The sequence below is a fragment of the Ochotona curzoniae genome, unplaced genomic scaffold (genome assembly GCF_017591425.1).
Source record: "Ochotona curzoniae isolate NIBS_2020 unplaced genomic scaffold, NIBS_Ocur_1.0 scaffold_4505, whole genome shotgun sequence".
Classification (NCBI taxonomy): domain Eukaryota; kingdom Metazoa; phylum Chordata; class Mammalia; order Lagomorpha; family Ochotonidae; genus Ochotona; species Ochotona curzoniae.
Genome location: NW_024467118.1, coordinates 49,977,724 through 49,989,995, shown reverse-complemented (window position 1 = coordinate 49,989,995; position 12,272 = coordinate 49,977,724). Strand labels below are relative to the sequence as shown.

General features: G+C 43.5%; 2 non-coding genes across 2 annotated transcripts; both read right to left on the bottom strand.

Annotated features, from left to right (window-relative positions):
- Positions 1-486: 486 nt before the first annotated feature.
- On the bottom strand, positions 487-592 carry LOC121146889. The gene has a single exon (XR_005882267.1). It is a non-coding gene; the product is annotated as a U6 spliceosomal RNA (small nuclear RNA).
- Positions 593-11,809: 11,217 nt separating this feature from the next.
- On the bottom strand, positions 11,810-11,938 carry LOC121146919. Its single transcript, XR_005882292.1, has one exon. It is a non-coding gene; the product is annotated as a U6atac minor spliceosomal RNA (small nuclear RNA).
- Between the last annotated feature and the right edge of the window lie 334 nt (positions 11,939-12,272).

Sequence of the window (12,272 nt, the reverse complement as noted above, 5' to 3'; positions counted from 1 at the left end):
AATGGAGGGACGCGTGCTTCTCCTCGCAGACCCTCAGAAGCATTCTTGGACCCAGAACTCTAATGCTCCATACATAATTTCCTCTTGAAACTCGCTTTCTTTATCATGTATTTCAGTCTTGTTTCCCTAGTTATTACCATGGTAATTGTTGAATTTCTCATTACGGAAAACCAGCCTTTCATAAATATTATATGTGGCTATTACTGGCAGACACAGTACCAGTTTTTTTATGAAATATGGAAATTCTGTAATTTGAGGTGATTCATTATTTATCTTTTCCTAATTTTAATGGAGACAAGTTCATTAAAAATAGAACAACAAAATTACCCATCTAGCTGTTATCCTTTTGATTGATCTTTATCATTATGCCAGAGATCGAAACAGGACAACAGAAAGCACCTTATTCTTCAAAGATCATAATCATGTTGAGCTTCTTTGCTTCTAGAAATCATTAATTTCATTTTATAGATGTGAAGATGTTTTTTAAAAAATATGTAATGCTTCACAAGCTTGATTGTCATCCTTGTGAGGGGACATGCTAACCTTCTCTATATTGTTGCAATTTTAGTATATGTGCTGCTGAAGCGAGCACAAGACCTTTTTTCTGAATTGAGGCAGATAATTATTATTTTAAAGATTTATTTTATTTTTACTGGAAAGTCAGAATTACAGAGAGAAGGAGAGACTAACACGATCTTCCCTCCGTTGATTCACTCCCCAAGTGGCTACAAGCTGCGCTGATGTGAAGCCAGGAGCCTGGAGCCTCTTCTAAGTCTCCCACATGGACGCAGGGTCCCAAGGCTTTGGACCATGCTCAATTGCCTTCCCAGGCCACAAGCAGATGGGAAGCAGGACCGCCAGGATTAGAACTGGCACCCATATGGCATCCCGGCATGTGCAAGGCAAGGACTTTAGCCCCTAGGCTACTGCACTGGGCCCAAGATTGATATTACTTTTAATTCTGCTTTTCAAAGAATTCTAAGTAATAAAACTGTATACACATACAAGCGTCATTCATTTAATTTTGGAGGAAGGTAGTTGGGAGTAAAGTTTGGAGAGTAAGTTGAGAGCAACGTTGTGATTTCACTGTAAGAGAGACAGCTGGAATATTTTGTTTGTCTTGCAATGCATGTATAGTTCTATATTACTATACATATGAAGAGATTTAACGTAATCACATAATTACTCAGTGTTATCTAGGTGTCAGAATCTCTCTACTTTCTTTATGTTCTGTTATCTCTGCTTGTTGGACTGTAGAGTAACTTCCAAATAAATATAAACTTTTGGATTTTTCTAATGATGACTAGAAAAGGGAAAAAACTTTTTAAGAATAATTTTGTCTGTTTGAAAGGCCGAGTTACAGGGAGAGGGAGAGAGAGAAAGAGAGAGAAAGAAAGAAAAAAAGAGACATCATCTATGTGCTGGTTCACTTCCCAGATGGCTGAGGCAGGCATGTATACATTTTATAATGTCTGATTATGGTAAATATATCTCTTCAAATATTTACATCTTTCATTGACCAAAACATTTTCTTTCAGTTTTTTTTTAAATAATGATATAGTTCAGTATCATTATCTCTGCTAACTCTTCTGTGCAATAAAATACCAGAACTTCCTACTCCTGTTCAAGTACAGTTTAGGACATAATAAACGACCTTTCTCCATTCTCTCTTCTTGCCTTTCATTTCCCATGGGATGCCAGCATCCTAGGTTGCGTATGTACTGCTTGCAAAGGCTTACTCTGTCTTTTTGATAACAGGCAACCTAACTGGAGTCAACTGATATTGTCTGGATTTTATTTATCATTCCCTGATGATTAGTGATGTTAAGAATTTCCTTTCTTTTTTTTCTCTACTTCTGAATTCCCTTCAGGTATTTTATTTCTCTCCAATTTCTCATGTTGAGTATTAAAGTATTGTTATGTTCCTGTTGATGAGTCATTTAACCTTCCTTGTTTGTCTTTTTTTTTTTTTTATATCTCCACACTCTATTTTATGCAATTGAGGAATCACTTGTTGCTAAGTCCTCTGAAGACTTTGTGTAGATATGCCTCTTTGGAGTGGTGGAATGTCTGTGGCTTACAGTGGATGTCCCCAAGTCTATCCTGGGTGGATACGTGGAACCCTGGTCATCATTTGTGGGTACAGTAGGAGTTCAGAGTAACACACAGGTTTGGTATAGTGGATCTCTTCTGAATATATTGAGTAAGTGGAGGGGATGTTGATAATGGCTGGTATGTTCACAACCTCACCCTTTGTGTGCCAAGGTGATCCAGCTGATGCACTGCAGGCAGTGAACTCATATCTGTGCATCTCAACTTCCTGTAACACAAAACTGTACTCTGTTCCCTCCCTAGGACTGAGGGAGTGCTGAGCTTCCTTAGTTGGACCACTAAGGTACAAAATTTTATTCAAATGTAACTTACTGAAATATAATTTCATTATATTTTTTCTTTTTAAAAATTATTATTTTTATTACTATTATTATATTTTGATGATCCTTATAGTTGATCAAGGTGCAAAGGGTCAAGGGCTACAGGGAAGTGGGAAATACCAATGTTTCCACATTCGCTTTTTTCCTTTCTGTATCTAGGTGAGACAATGGGAGAAGCCCACTCCAAGAGCACTGCTCAAGTGGTTTTGGTAGTTCAGAAGTTCTGAATCACTGCTGATCTCACCATACCAAATATGAAAAAATCACTCCAGAATCCACTGGTGGACATAATCCACCTTAGAATCTGCAGTTATTCAGGTATTCACGGCAAACATGTTGCTGGGGGCAATTGTTCAATTTGTTCTGTCTTCCATGCTCAGTTATGGTACCATATGTCCTCTGTATATCTTGCCGTATCCCCATGTGCACCTGGGTATGGTGTCCACTGATCCATCTAAGCCGTTGAGGAGGCTCAGCTCTGACACATGCACTGTACAGTCAGATCATGGAACCTGCAGTTCTCTCCATGGTGGGGTTCTGAGTCCAGGGATTCAGTTGGGGTGATTCCCAAAAAACCTGATCTGAGGTGATTGCCAGACCTGATTCTTGCATGTGTTTGTGAGTGTAGGGTCCAGCACAGTACCTTGCCCCAGTCACCCTACTTGCACAGTGGTGGTTGCAATTGCTGGATCAGTTCTGTCTAGCCCTGTCTTCTACACAAAATAATGGTTGTTGCAGTCCAGACTGAGCCTGCCCACTACACTTGGCCATCATCCAAATCAGTGTGAGCTGTAGCCTAGTTGGAGTCACCCACAATAATCCCCACCAGGCCCATCCCTGTCCTGGTTCCTGTGCTTGTCCAGTCTGTCTCACATCCCATTCAGCTTTCATACATGTCAATGGGCATTGAAGCCTAGTTCAACCCAACCGGTCCTGCAATCCAGCACAGCCCATACACGTGTTGGTGGGTGCCACTATGTCTAGCCATGGCAATGTAAGAAGGAGGTGTCCACTCTTTCCATACTGAGTCCACTCCCAGATCATTCACTCTCCAGGTGGTTCTGCAGTTGAACATAAAAGAATTAGCTTGCAGTGCCAACTTCTGCCAGCCGATGCTGTGGCAAAGCCCAACCAGCCCTCACCCTCACTCTGACTTATGCTTGCACCAGTAGGAATAGTTAACCCACCCTGGCTTTTCTCTAATCCAACTTACAGGAGGCAATAGGTGTTATAGCCCTGCCCGGTCTGGTCTGCCCCCACCCCAACTCTCATGCTCACCAATGGGAGTGATGGTCTAGCAGGGGAGCAGCATGCTGCCCCACTTCCGGGTTTGCCTCCTCCCTTCTTGGTTTTCATGTGTGCTAGGTGGGTGCTATGGCCCTGTCTGGCATGGTCTGCCTCACCTCAACATTTGCCAGTGGATGCAGTAGCCTTTTTAGGCCTGGTCCACCGTCAAATCCAGCTCACGCTGGAGGGGTCTACAGCCGGTCCATCCAGCACCCAGTCCCTGAACCCATGTGTACTGGCATGTGTTGCGACTGAGCCTGGCCCAACACACACACTGTTCTGGTGTTTGAATTTTCCAGCAGGTGATATGAACTGGCGAGCCAGGTGTACCACTGACCTATGCCAAATGTATGCCTGTTGATACCATTCTCTGGCGTGGTCTGGGGTGCTCCCTATTCTGGTTCTTGAGCTCACCTGCAGGGACTGTGTCCCGACAGAGGAGTTGCTCAGGAGTTGCCAGATCTTGCACCCATTGGTGGGTCCACGGGCCAGCACTACTTAGCAGGAACAATCACCATTCCTGACCGACTTTTACCCATTCCAGTTTTTACTGTTGGGTGTTACAGCACAGCTAAGCCTGCTCCACACTCACACACAGCTCACATGTGACTCAGAAGGGACAGAGACATAGCCTACCCGGTCTTACACCTAACCTGGTTCTCATGAGTGCTGGTGGGTGCTGGAGTCTGTCCCAGTCAGGCACACCCAGGATCCAGACCACAATTGTGCCAAGACACTAAAGCCATAACCAGATGAGCTAGCAGACTCCAATCTGGTCCTCACATTCAACAATGGGAACCAGAACACACCTAGGGCGTCCCCTTTGCTCCCAACCAGGCCTGTTCCCAGCTATAGATCTTGCATGTGCGAGTGGTTGCTCTTGGTCTGACCCAGCTTGGAATAGTCTCTCACCTATCATGACCTTTGCCTTGGATGCTGTAGCCTGGCCTGACCTGGCCTGCCCTCAGTTCCAGCCCTCACTGGCATGTGCTGGAACCTGACCCTGGTTAGTCTGCTCCCATCCCTGGCTCATGCAAACTGGTAGGTGTAACAGCCTAGTCGGGCATGACCCATGCTCCAGCCTGGTTTCTGCACTTGCTTGTGAGCTCATGTTTGCTTGGCCCTATCCGGCCTGCCCCCTTCCAAGAACAGCCCACACATTTTACAGCAGTTGGAGTTCCTGTCCAATCCACAGGCCTGGATCATGTGCTCATCAGTGAGAGTTATGACCCATTAGGGGAGTTTCTCAAGCTCTTTTGGTTGGCCTACTCCAAGTCCCAGATCTCACACATGGGTGCTAGGCCCTTGCCCTGCATAGCCTGCTTCTCCATCTTGACCTTGTATGAGCTGGTGAATGTTGCGGCCTGGCCCACCCCACACCCTGTTTTAGGATGCACATGCAGGGGCTGAAGCCTGGATGTGCCCAGACTGTTCTCAGTCCCTGTACCAGTGAGTGTTGGAAAGGTCAATGGTCATACCAAGCTCAGCCCATCCCCACCCCAAATTTGAGCTAACCAGTGGGACTTGTATTTCTACATGGTTTGGCCCACATATCCCCAACAAAGTCTATCCCCAGACCTGTGCTTGTCCAGTCTGTCTCACATCCCATTCAGCTTTCATACATGTCAATGGGCATTGAAGCCTAGTTCAACCCAACCGGTCCTGCAATCCAGCACAGCCCATACACGTGTTGGTGGGTGCCACTATGTCTAGCCATGGCAATGTAAGAAGGAGGTGTCCACTCTTTCCATACTGCAGGCTACTATCACACCTCTGGCCAATGGGTAAACCTGCTTCTGCTGATTTTGTCCGCGTTCTCAAAAGTTTGTCCTGCTTTCCACTCATCCTGCCTTGTACTAATAACAACATCGAAGATGTTAGTAGGGATGGTGAACAATAGAAAGGTATTAAAAAAAATTTCCACTGGTAGGCAAGAAAAACTAAAGTATAAACTTTGCTAATATTTAAAAACTTCTATTAAAAGTGTGTCTGCTGGAGACTGAGGCCATAGACTAGATAAAAGCAGAGTTCTCAGAGGGCTTGAGCTCCCAGGGCTGAAGCAACTGAATGCAGATCATCAATCAAGAGGCTGGCAGAATGGTTAGTACTCTGGAAAGCTCTGGTCCACATGGAGACATTCCATTCCTCTAAGACAAAGCACTGTAAATTTAGCCAAGGAGCCTTTCTGCATACCTTCCTTCCCCCACCTCCCCAGCTTAGCAGGGTCTCTGTAGCACTCTGCACCTCCCCCAACAAGCTGCTTAAGAAGAGTTTCTGACTGCTACTCAAAGAGAATGAAGCCTAGTTTCAAACAATGTATACTCTGTCCAGGTAGATTAAATCCGTAGTCTCCTTTTATCTCCCCTGTTCCCTGCAATTCCTTCCTCCCTAAAATAAAGTCTTCTCTACTTAAAAAGGAAAACGAATTTGCGGTGCCTGCACTGTGGCATAGCAGGCAAAGCTGCCACCTGTGATATCAGCATCCCAAATGGCTGCTGATTTGTATCCCAATGGCTCCACTTCCAATCCAGCTTCCTGCTAATATGCCTGGGAAAACAGCAGTCACCAGAATGTATGCATGTGTTGTATTGTATGTATTCATAGTATGTTTAAAACACCCAGGTAAAATATGAAAATTTAGTAAATAATTTGTGTTAAACACTAATTTTTTTAACACTAATTCTTGTGTTCTAGATCATATTTTGATTCATTTTTGCCCCCTGTAGCATTTAATTTTGGTCACTAAAGCAGTTTTAATTTTAACTAAGTAAGGCAGGTTTAATTTTACACATGTTAAAGAAGCAACTATTTCTTGAAATTTTTTTCCAATGGGAATTTTCCTTGCTTTATATCTGCTCGAGCAGGCTCATAATACTGTGAACATTTTATCATAGTTGCACATGATTTTTTAAAAGATTTATTTTTATTACAAAGTAAAATATACAAAGAGAAGTAGAGACACAGGGGAAGATCTTCTGTCTGATGATTCATTCCCTACATTACCACAACAGCCAGTAATGCACTGATCCAACGACAGGAGCCAGGAACTTCCCCTGGGTCTCCCACATGGGTGCAGGGTCCCAAAGCTTTGGGCCGTCCTCGATTGCTTTCCCAGGCCACAAGCAGAGAGCTGGATGGGAAGTGGGGCTACTGGGATTAGAACTGGAGCCCATATGGGATCCTGGCACATTCAAGGCTAGGCCATGCACCGGGACCAGTTGCATGTGATAATTTTTAAAATATGCATATTTCACAGTTTTATGGATACTGTACAAATCTTAGAGGACTATGTGATTAAATAACAAATATGAAACCCTCCAAAAGATTCTGACAGTTGGTACTGAAAGAAAACATATTCCCAGGGGTTGCATATGAGTAACTGAAGAAGCAGGTTTTTTTAAAAATTGTTTTATTTTTAATACTGTTCGCATAGTTAAGAAGGATGCATACCCACATGGGCCTCTGAGTAGGGTGGGGAGAATTGAGGTATGGAGGAAGGTGGGTGGACAAATGTTTTAGTCTTTTATTGTTTTTATTGTTTTTTCTTCTGTACCTGAAGTGGGGAGAGGAGAGGAAGGTGTGGGCTGTTCCTTGCTGTCAGCCTACGTCAGCTCCTGGGTATGGGGGACAATCATTTCATGACACCTTGGCAACCCCAGTGTACTCAGGGTGTTACTTCACTGGTTTGATAGTTCTGAGATGTTACTAGCTAAGTTGCACCAGGGTTGAGAAAAATCTTTTCAAGTTCTCTTGGCTGACCACGTCCAGCTTACGGCATCCACATACCTGTTCTGCTTTTCATCCTCTGACATGGTGTTCAGTATTGCATTTCTTAAGATAGCAGTTCAGTTTCTACAATCTCTAGATATAATGTTAAGTCAAAATTTATATTCTTGAAATAAAGTATTTAATTACTAAAGCAAATTTCTATGCTACTAAAATGTTCTGAGAAGTAAAGCCAATGCTCAGGTAACCAATATAATTACATTTTCTCCTTTGAATAAAACATATCAGAAAATATTTCTTAAAATTTTTTTCCAATAATTTTTTTGTTGTTAATGTTTTTTACATAGTTGATTAGGGTGATAAGGGTCAAGGGCTACAGGAAGATGGGTGAGACCAGTACTTTTACATTCTCTTTGGCTCCTTCTTGTATCTGAGGGAAGCAGAGAGACAAAGGGAGAAGCCACACCCAGCCTCCCAAATGCTTCTGCACCCTGGAATGGAGCACAGCCAACCGAAAGCACCCAGAGTCGCAGTATTGGGTGTGCTCTGAGGGTCCTGTTCAAGAGGTTTTGATAGTTTAACAGTTCTTAATTACTGCCAATCTCACCACTCCAAGAATGAGGAAATCTCTCCAGAATCCACTGCTTGACATTGGTCCACCAAATATGAGGACATGTTCTTGTTTAAATACGAATGGAGTTAAGTGAGTTAAATAAAGTCAAATTGCCTTGCAGGACTTCTCAGAACCTTTAAAACATTTTGATGGGACCCTCCTGAGGTACAGGGCAGTCTTTCAAGACTACCTTCAAATATCAGCAGGACAAACAAGATAAAAGTACCCAAAACTGTTACGGGAATTCGATTCGAAAGACAGAGGTCATCTCAATCCTTGTTTCATCTGAAAGAAGAATTTTCATTTGGACAATTACACTAATGTTCCCCCATCATTCTGTGTAAGAGTTGTCCACAAAGAAATCCTCTGATCCATGTTTTAATAGGTATAGGACCCTATCCATACTGATTCTTTCCGGGGGGGAAAGAATGCTGCCCAGACCAGAGTAACCAAGGTCCAAGTCCAAGTGGACAAGCCTCACTTAGTACATGACCACTAAATCATACATTTTTCAACTTGGCCTTCCATGCTTTAGTTAAATCTAAGCATAGAAATGCCACCCTATGTTATTCATTGTCAATTTGCGAACTCCTGTGTCGTATGTAACTATGTCCGAACTTGTTATGTTTTTCTCCATCAGCTTGTCTTTTGTTCTGAGGCTGTTGGCAATGGTATCACCATTTGTGATGACCAGGAAAACGAAATTGCCCTTTGCAGTCAACTCTGGGGAGACAATTACTCTTCCCCTCCAATGTTTTCATGATTCCATAGCTCATGTCATCTCCATTGTCTTCCTTTACCAGTTCCCTACACTCTGGGCTTCTTAATGTAACTCTCCTATCTAAGTTTGGTCAAAAAAATTAAATTAAGATCCTGCTATATCCCAGGATTTCCCATTAAACTTAGAATAAATCTGAAAGTTCAGCCTCCTTGCCCTGAATGGCTAGGCCTCCTTGCCTCCCTAACTTTATCTCATATTGTCTTTCTCACTGTCCTTCTCTTCACTGTCCTTACAATTATTACTCTACCTATCTTCTCTGTCTGGAAGTCTCTTCTCACGGGAACTTCCATGGCTGCTTTCTGTCAGTTCTGTCTCAGTTCAAGGAGATATTTTGAGGGTCTTGCTCAATCACCTGATAGGAAATAGTACTCCTCTCAACTGCTTCTCATTCTTTCCTCATCACATCAACCATTTTTATTTTTCTCCATCTTAAGTATCATCATGATTATTTTGCTGTTTGTGTGTGTATAATGTGTTTTCTACTGTGAAACATTTGAAATTATTTTGACAGAAATGTGTGGTGTTTGGACCAGGGTCTTTTACAGAAAAGGATTGTTAGATTGAATCATCATGATGCAGAAGATTATTCTCTTTTCCTAAAAATTGTCTCTTCACATTAACTTATATTTAGGTGGAGGGGGGCAGTTCTATTATTACAACTCTTTTTTTAATACCATTGTTTCCAATGGTATCATTTTTTCCCTGTATCTGGGGTCAAGAAGAAACAAAGGGAAAAGCCCCACACAGTTTCCTACCAATCCCAGGTCCCCGATGTGAGGCATGCTCCGAGGGTCCTGCTCGAACAGTGTTCAACAGTTCTGAATTGCTGCCAATCTCACTGTTTCAATCTTGATGTCACCTATTCAGAATCCACTGGCTGACATAGTCTCTTCATGGTTGGCATTCTGAGATCAGCAGTTCAGTTGGAGGGATCTCCAAAGAACGTTCACCTGAGATGATCCTATACCTGATTCTTGTGTGAGTTTGCCAGCACAGTCCATCACCCCAATCAGCTTATGCACATGTTGGTTGTTGCAGTTGCTGGGTCAGTTCTGTTTCCAGCTCTGTCTTCCACTTGAACCAATGGGTGTTGCAGTCTAGCTGGATCCTAACCACTTTCACTTGGTCCTCATGCAAACCAGTGGGAGCTGCAGCCTACTTGGGGTGACTCCCCATAACCCGAACCAGGCCTGCTCCCTACCTTGATTCCCATGCATGCCAGTATGTACCTTAGACTTGTTGAGTCTGTCTCACATCCCATTTAGCTTTGGTACTTGTCAATGGGCATTGAACCTTGTTCAACCCAACCGACCTGCTGTGCAGCACACACACATATTGGTAGGTACCTTTCTGTCTAGCCATCCCTGCCCCTATCCTGGTTTTCCTGCTGTCCAGTGGGAGTGGTCACACACGAGAGAGGTGCCTGCTATCTCCCTCCTAGGCCACTCCAACTTCCAGATTATTCACTCTCCAGGTGATTCTTGCATTTAACTTGACAATATTAGTCCCTAGTGCCATCCTCTGCCATCTGATGATGTGGCAAAGCCCAAACAACCCTCACTCACTCTAATTTTTGCTTGCACCAGTAGGAACAGTCAGCCAAATCTGGTCTTTCCCCAGTCTGGTTTACATGATGCCCACAGGTTTTGTAGCCCTGCCTGGTCTGGTCTGCCCCCATTCCAACTCACGCTCCATTGGGAGTGGTTGTCCATCAGCGGAGCCCATATTCTCCTCCTCCCCTCCAGGTTCTCACGTGTGCTGTTTGAGCGCTACAACCACATGTGGTACGGCTCACCTCGCCTTGGCATTCCATAATGTCACTGATATGTGTTGCGACAGAAACTGGCCTGAGCCACACTCTGTGCTGCTGCTTGGATTCACCAGCGGTTGATGTGAACAGGTTCAGGCTGCTCTGCCCCTGCTATGCAACATGTATGATGGTGGGTATCTTCCTCTGGCCTGGTCTGGGTTGCTGCTTATCGTGGTTCTTGGTGCTCACCTGTAGTGGCTGTGTTCTTACAGAGGAGTTTCCCAAGCTCCTCCTTCAGAACCTCTCCCTATGTCAGGTCTTGAGCGTACTGGTGGTTCCATGGGCCAGCCCTCATTGCTCGCCTTCCATGCATTCCAGTTCTTGTTGTTGGATGTTTCACCACAGCCAAGGTTTGTCCATACCCAGACACTGCTCATTTCTATTTTACTACAACTCTTTAGTTAGTTTTCTTTTATGATTGCTTCTGTTTTTACATAAGCTGTTAATGTTGAAATGTGTCCATGTTCAGACACAGATCTTCCTTTTTTTTTCCTTTTTCTTTAAGATTTATTTATTTTTATTTAAGGTCAGATTTACAGATAGGATAAAAGATAGGGCGACAAGGCCTTCCATCCACTAGTACACTCCCCAAGTGACTGCAAGCAGCCAGAGATAAGTTGATCTGAAGGCAGGAACCCGGAGCCTCTTCAAGGTCCCCCAAGTGGGCCCAAGGTTGTGGGTCATCCTGTATTGCTCCCAAGGCATCAGCAGGGAACTGGATCATAAATGTGGCATCTGAGACACAAACTGGCATCCATATGGAACACTGGTGCTACAGGGTGGAGGATTAGCCTGTTGAGTCATGCTGACCCTAGATATTCCTTTTTCTTCTCTTTACTTACTGCCTGATTACCTCATTCAGTCTCATGGCAATATGCAGATATATATGGTAGGCTGGTTAATGTTTCTTCAAAAATGTCCTTGTTTTGAATCTTCAAAATATGCAAAAATTGTTTGTATGGGATAATCACTGATATTATTAGATTAAGAATCTTGAGATGAAGAGATTTTCATGGTTTGTCAAAGTGGGCAAAAAATCATCATACGATTCTTTGAAGAGGGAACCTAGTAGTTCAAAGGCGGACAAAAGCCTAAGGGAATAAAGAACCACAGATATGGGTGAAAATGCTTTAAAGATGGAGGTAAGGATCTTGAACCGTCAAATAGATTCTCCTGGCATCCCAAATATGCACGCAGCCTTTTCTTAATGGTCTGTGTATTATCAGACCTAAGGATCTCTTCCATCCTTGTCAAGGGGAGTGCTGGTCTTCTTTCCTTTCATACAATTCATACTGCATAGCACATACTCTTCTTAACATATTGAGTTTAGCACTTTAAGACCCATATCAGATGTTTGACCTTCAGGATTATACCAAACAAATTTTTAAAAGGATTCATTTTTTTTTTTTATTGGAAAGACAGATATACAGAGAGGAGGAGAAGCAGAGAGGAAGACCTTCTGTTCACGGGTTCACTTCCCAAGTGGCCACAAAATTCATAGCTGAGCCAGTCTGAAGCCAGGAGCCAGGAGCTTCTTCTGGGGATCCCATGTGGTTGCAGGGTCTCAAGGCTTTGGGCTGTCCTTGACAGCTTTTCCAGGTCATAAGCAGGGAGCTGGCTGGG